At 48.7% G+C, this 7,029-nt stretch overlaps 1 long non-coding RNA gene across 1 annotated transcript; it reads left to right on the plus strand.

Moving 5' to 3' along the window:
* The first annotated feature begins 5,661 nt into the window (after window positions 1–5,661).
* LOC120419860 (uncharacterized) lies at window positions 5,662–6,664 on the plus strand. Its single transcript, XR_005605787.2, has 4 exons — window positions 5,662–5,813; window positions 5,871–6,003; window positions 6,139–6,285; window positions 6,345–6,664. It is a non-coding gene; the product is annotated as an uncharacterized LOC120419860 (long non-coding RNA).
* Window positions 6,665–7,029: the final 365 nt, after the last annotated feature.

Below are 7,029 nucleotides of genomic sequence, written 5' to 3' on the forward strand. Positions count from 1 at the left end.
TGTGAAGGTGCGGCTGGCTCTGGTTCAAAAAATGACAGTTGAGCCAGTCCGTTTTGCGATGCCTGTCCGTCGGCTCGCATTTTTTTTCGCGTCGTTCGTCGACGGTGAGTTTGTCGGGTGAGTGCGCGCGTGTGTGTGTGAAGGTGCGGCTGGCTCTGGTTGAAAAAATGACAGTTGAGCCAGTCCGTTTTGCGATGCCTGTCCGTCGGGTCGCATGTTTTTTCGCGTCGTTCGTCGTTGGTGAGTTTGTCGGGTGAGTGCGCGCGTGTGTGTGTGAAGGTGCGGCTGGCTCTGGTTGAAAAAATGACAGTTGAGCCAGTCCGTTTTGCGATGCCTGTCCGTCGGGTCGCATGTTTTTTCGCGTCGTTCATCGTTGGTGAGTTTGTCGGGTGAGTGCGCGCGTGTGTGTGTGAAGGTGCGGCTGGCTCTGGTTGAAAAAATGACAGTTGAGCCAGTCCGTTTTGCGATGCCTGTCCGTCGGCTCGCATTTTTTTTCGCGTCGTTCGTCGACGGTGAGTTTGTCGGGTGAGTGCGCGCGTGTGTGTGTGAAGGTGCGGCTGGCTCTGGTTCAAAAAATGACAGTTGAGCCAATCCGTTTTGCGATGCCTGTCCGTCGGGTCGCATGTTTTTTCGCGTCGTTCGTCGTCGGTGAGTTTGTCGGGTGCACGTGTGTGTGTGAAGGTGTGGCTGGCTCTGGTTGAAAAAATGACAGTTGAGCCAGTCCGTTTTGCGATGCCTGTCCGTCGGCTCGCATTTTTTTTCGCGTCGTTCGTCGACGGTGAGTTTGTCGGGTGAGTGCGCGCGTGTGTGTGTGAAGGTGCGGCTGGCTCTGGTTGAAAAAATGACAGTTGAGCCAGTCCGTTTTGCGATGCCTGTCCGTCGGGTCGCATGTTTTTTCGCGTCGTTCGTCGTTGGTGAGTTTGTCGGGTGAGTGCGCGCGTGTGTGTGTGAAGGTGCGGCTGGCTCTGGTTGAAAAAATGACAGTTGAGCCAGTCCGTTTTGCGATGCCTGTCCGTCGGCTCGCATTTTTTTTCGCGTCGTTCATCGTTGGTGAGTTTGTCGGGTGAGTGCGCGCGTGTGTGTGTGAAGGTGCGGCTGGCTCTGGTTGAAAAAATGACAGTTGAGCCAGTCCGTTTTGCGATGCCTGTCCGTCGGCTCGCATTTTTTTTCGCGTCGTTCGTCGACGGTGAGTTTGTCGGGTGAGTGCGCGCGTATGTGTGTGAAGGTGCGGCTGGCTCTGGTTCAAAAAATGACAGTTGAGCCAGTCCGTTTTGCGATGCCTGTCCGTCGGGTCGCATGTTTTTTCGCGTCGTTCGTCGTTGGTGAGTTTGTCGGGTGAGTGCGCGCGTGTGTGTGTGAAGGTGCGGCTGGCTCTGGTTGAAAAAATGACAGTTGAGCCAGTCCGTTTTGCGATGCCTGTCCGTCGGCTCGCATTTTTTTTCGCGTCGTTCGTCGACGGTGAGTTTGTCGGGTGAGTGCGCGCGTGTGTGTGTGAAGGTGCGGCTGGCTCTGGTTGAAAAAATGACAGTTGAGCCAGTCCGTTTTGCGATGCCTGTCCGTCGGCTCGCATTTTTTTTCGCGTCGTTCATCGTTGGTGAGTTTGTCGGGTGAGTGCGCGCGTGTGTGTGTGAAGGTGCGGCTGGCTCTGGTTCAAAAAATGACAGTTGAGCCAGTCCGTTTTGCGATGCCTGTCCGTCGGGTCGCATGTTTTTTCGCGTCGTTCGTCGTCGGTGAGTTTGTCGGGTGCACGTGTGTGTGTGAAGGTGTGGCTGGCTCTGGTTGAAAAAATGACAGTTGAGCCAGTCCGTTTTGCGATGCCTGTCCGTCGGCTCGCATTTTTTTTCGCGTCGTTCGTCGACGGTGAGTTTGTCGGGTGAGTGCGCGCGTGTGTGTGTGAAGGTGCGGCTGGCTCTGGTTGAAAAAATGACAGTTGAGCCAGTCCGTTTTGCGATGCCTGTCCGTCGGGTCGCATGTTTTTTCGCGTCGTTCGTCGTTGGTGAGTTTGTCGGGTGAGTGCGCGCGTGTGTGTGTGAAGGTGCGGCTGGCTCTGGTTGAAAAAATGACAGTTGAGCCAGTCCGTTTTGCGATGCCTGTCCGTCGGGTCGCATGTTTTTTCGCGTCGTTCATCGTTGGTGAGTTTGTCGGGTGAGTGCGCGCGTGTGTGTGTGAAGGTGCGGCTGGCTCTGGTTCAAAAAATGACAGTTGAGCCAGTCCGTTTTGCGATGCCTGTCCGTCGGCTCGCATTTTTTTTTCGCGTCGTTCGTCGACGGTGAGTTTGTCGGGTGAGTGCGCGCGTGTGTGTGTGAAGGTGCGGCTGGCTCTGGTTGAAAAAATGACAGTTGAGCCAGTCCGTTTTGCGATGCCTGTCCGTCGGGTCGCATGTTTTTTCGCGTCGTTCGTCGTTGGTGAGTTTGTCGGGTGAGTGCGCGCGTGTGTGTGTGAAGGTGCGGCTGGCTCTGGTTGAAAAAATGACAGTTGAGCCAGTCCGTTTTGCGATGCCTGTCCGTCGGGTCGCATGTTTTTTCGCGTCGTTCATCGTTGGTGAGTTTGTCGGGTGAGTGCGCGCGTGTGTGTGTGAAGGTGCGGCTGGCTCTGGTTGAAAAAATGACAGTTGAGCCAGTCCGTTTTGCGATGCCTGTCCGTCGGCTCGCATTTTTTTTCGCGTCGTTCGTCGACGGTGAGTTTGTCGGGTGAGTGCGCGCGTGTGTGTGTGAAGGTGCGGCTGGCTCTGGTTGAAAAAATGACAGTTGAGCCAGTCCGTTTTGCGATGCCTGTCCGTCGGCTCGCATTTTTTTTCGCGTCGTTCGTCGACGGTGAGTTTGTCGGGTGAGTGCGCGCGTGTGTGTGAAGGTGCGGCTGGCTCTGGTTGAAAAAATTACAGTTGAGCCAGTCCGTTTTGCGATGCCTGTCCGTCGGGTCGCATGTTTTTTCGCGTCGTTCGTCGTCGGTGAGTTTGTCGGGTGAGTGCGTGCGTGTGTGTGTGTGAATGTGCGGCTTGCTCTGGTTGTCACGATGACAGTTGAGGCAGTCCGTTTTGTGGTTACCTGTATGTTTGTCTATTCCTTTCTATTGACGTGGCTTTTTTTCTTCTTAGTTAGATTGTAAAGTTCAAATATCGTGATCGTCTTTTTCGTTAGTCAGTCGGGTTTCTTTGTTCTATGATTCGCGATTGTTTCATGGGAAGATTCGTTCTTAATTGCGTTAGCATAATATAAATTATATTTGACCTTTCGTTTCCCGCGAAATCACCTTTTAGCATTATAGCTCGTAAAGCACGGTGACAAATATTGTTTCAACGCGATTGTTTAAGTCCTTCAGATAACTCATAACTCATCAGTAATTAATTGGTCGCTCATCTTATAAAAACTTAAAAGTATAAATAGTCTCAGGTCAACTCTACGTAAATGTGTTACGCTGAGTATAATATTTCACCTTTTAATTACACACAATTATGATTCTATCTTTCCACAGCCGGCTGTCTAAGATTAAATCATTTCCATAATGTAAACAAACTTAAACAATACACTGTATTTCTTTGTTGTAATTTTTTATCATTTTAACCGTGTTTTAATTACCTACCCGTATTTTCCAACGCCCACTGTGTTTCGGAGTGTTTGCTTTAGTGGAATTCTGTGGAGTGCACTTAATTCACATTCTGCTGGCTGTTACCGAGTTGTTTTTATCTGGTGGCAGATTAACTTCGATTCCACGCAGCTCCGCCATCACACACTACCGTTTCTCCATCGTCGAGCGACCGCTGCGCCACCTAGACTCGACTAGCTGAAACTGTTCAGTCGAACTCTTAACGGTCCAAAAGTTTTTTTCCACGATGGCTACGAAACCGACATGCGGTTCTTGCAAATCGGTTATCAACGATTTGGAGCCAGTACGCTGCGGACTTTGTGAGTTGTTTTTCCATCTCAACCAGGACTGCTGCGGATTCTCAAGCAAATCAAGCCGGGAGTTGTTCCAAAGTGGAAAAGCGATGTTTTTCTGCCCAGGGTGCATTCGCATTCTGAATGGACGAAGCATGCGTGCCTTCATTGAGGAATTCAAAACGTCGAGCGCACCAACTTCAGGCGTCGTTGACGATCTGACAAGGCAAGTGAAGCAGCTCACCGAGATCGTGGCCACATTGGGCGGCAAAGTCGATGCTCTAGTGACGAATCAACATACTGGAGGCTCCACGCAAGCTCCGTTTGCTTCCGTCGTGGCAGGAGGATCGTCTTTCAAGCCTGGTACCGGGCAACGTGGTAATAAGCGTCGCCGCTGCGATGAACGTCCATCTAGAACGGGCACAAAAACAGTGGTTTTCGAGAAACTGTCCATCTCGAATATCACTCCCAAACCCGACCCCCCACGTTTCTGGTTGTACCTTGCCGGATTCAACCCGCTGATCACGGACGACGACATCAAATTGATTGTCTCTCAGTGCTTGGGACTTCCGGATCTTCATCCTGAAGTTACGAAGCTGGTCAAGAAGGATGCGGACACTTCAAGGTACTCGTTCGTCTCGTTCAGAGTGGGTCTTGATCCGGAGCACGAGGAACGTGCCTTGGAAGATATCTGGCCGAAGGGTATCTCGTTCCGCGAGTTCGAAGACTCGTCAAAAAACTCTCGCGACCAACCGTCTACTGCGAACAAAACGGACTTCCCTCCTCTCAGCCCTGGCTCAACGATGGATACGTCACCGCAGTAAACAGCAGACCATCTGTTGTACTCCCGGGACGCACCAACATAAGCAGCAAGGTTGACCCCTGCTCCCCCGAAACAACCGCGCCATCCCGTTCCCGTGTCGCCCGACGTATTCGTTCCGGCCAAAGTCGTCCCGCACAGCAAAAAATTGTATAAAAATGGAAGCTTTAAAATGGAATGTTTAAAAAAGGAAGGTGTAATATTACATCTGTTTTAGATGAATTGCCACTGAAAATTTTGCCTAACACATTTTACTCATAAAAATGTTTAATATTTCGATGGAAGGTGTAATATTTCGACGATTTCGATGCAATATTGCATACAACAGCGTTTCGAACCAAACTTTCGACATCTTATTTGACAACTGTCAAACGTTTTGTTTTGTTTGTCTTAGAAAACGCAAGTTTGCAGTTGCTGCAGAAAATTTTGTGAGTTCAATCAATAAATTTAGGTGCTTCGAGATTTTTTTCCAGCAGGAACGGTCCAAATTAAGTATGCAAGTGAAAACAAATGCAGTTTTACTGGTATACAGGCAGTCAGCATCCTTTCCAATTGGAAAAAGTTCCGGCAAGAGAAGATTCGAGAAAAACCAGGGCACATCTCCTCCTGATCCTTTGCTGGGTGGTGACGGAAAAGATTCCGACGGAAGTCACCGGAAATGGTCAAACCGTCCAAGCCGTAGCATAAGTAATATCGTTGAATCATTTTAGTAACTTAATATTTATTCTCGCAGGATTTTCCCACCTGTGTTGGATGCGCCCGGACAACGCCGAGAAGAACGCTCACTCCCATCAAATTTATGTGCTTCAAGCTGGTCCATGGCTGGAAATGACCCCCCTCTAAACGTTCAAAGGCCGAAAGCTAGCCGCGTACCGCAAAAAATATCGAAATGAACGAACAGAACCTGGTGCGGAAAGGTCAACAAGATGTGTTTTTATGTGTGGAATTGGCCACGAGTAAAACTAGAACTTTCGGACGGTGGCGGAGTTGTGAAGGATAATGATTGTTTGGACATTTCTCCGGAACCGCAGTAGCCAGTAATCAAACATCGACAACAAGTTCTGGTGCTTTACAAAGATCAAGGTGGTCAATTCGACAGGGAAGATGCCAATCTAAAGGTAGGTTTCCATTAAATAAAAAATGCCATTTTCTCAACAAATTTTCGGTAATTCTAGATTCTAAGTCGTCCGATGCACCACTGTTCTGACAAGGGCCCTGTAGCCTTGAAACAGCATCTGAACCATCTCGAAGCAAGAAAAACATCCGGATTAAGAATAACCTTAGGATCGCTTCAAGAAGGTGCTGGAGGTAAGTAGTTGAGTCGATTGTTTCGTATGGTTTGAGTTAACCTTCAGGCAGTTGCACTAGTGACAGCTGTTAAAAATCAATAGTTAATTTTTGCGCTCGTTTAACATGATTTTGTTTTTCTCCCCACTGAATTAGAAAAAGCTGCACCAATCATCCGGATCGAAGGAGTCGTCCCGGGTGATTCAACGATATCCGCCCGCCGTACCACAGAATCCCAGTAACTCGCTTACCAGCATAAGTTCCCGGTTGGATGCGATTGAATTGATTCGGCTACGGTAGAGTGTACGATTTTGCCAACAGTTCCAACAGGCTTCAACTAATACTAGTATTTCAACCCTCAGGATCAAAGAAACGCTCCTGCGGGAAAATGGATGCTGGAGAAAAATATCGGGAAATAAGAAGGCACCACTGACGGTGGCGACGGCGGAAGAAGGGCCTCCACCTCCACCTCAAGTCTAATCGGCCCGGAAACAACTCGTCCAACTCCGGAGCTTGAGCCTGCGCCAACGATATGATCATGCTAAGGATCTTCGTCTCCAGCACCCAGCGACACATGATGACCAACACCGCATTTCCAGGAGAGCGTTCTAGCAGCTGGCTGCGCTGAACGCCCACAAAATAATCACAAAAGTTTAAAAATAAAAAGGTTAAATCAAAATTATATTGTCTTTACGTTTCGTCTAATTAAAATGACAACTCGATATCTAGCCTCAAATTACACATTTTAAGATACAATATTGACTATTCCTTGGTAAATTTCATCATTTTTTAGGGAAAATTTTCATCTTATATGAGGTAAATTTTCATCATATATGAGGTAAATTTACACATTTTTAGAGCTAAAATTAAGCATTTTTTCTGACATAAAAAATGTACCCCTTCCCAGATGCAATATTACCACGATTTTTTTTTCTGTGCGGCCAAAGTCGTCCCGGCGTTGTTTTCGGCTCAGGAAACGGGGTCTTCCGAAATCTGCCCTCAGGCAAGTACTTTAGTTTCTTCGAACATCCATCGCCGTTCCCTGAT

Source organism: Culex pipiens, chromosome 2, assembly GCF_016801865.2.
Source record: "Culex pipiens pallens isolate TS chromosome 2, TS_CPP_V2, whole genome shotgun sequence".
NCBI lineage: Eukaryota > Metazoa > Arthropoda > Insecta > Diptera > Culicidae > Culex > Culex pipiens.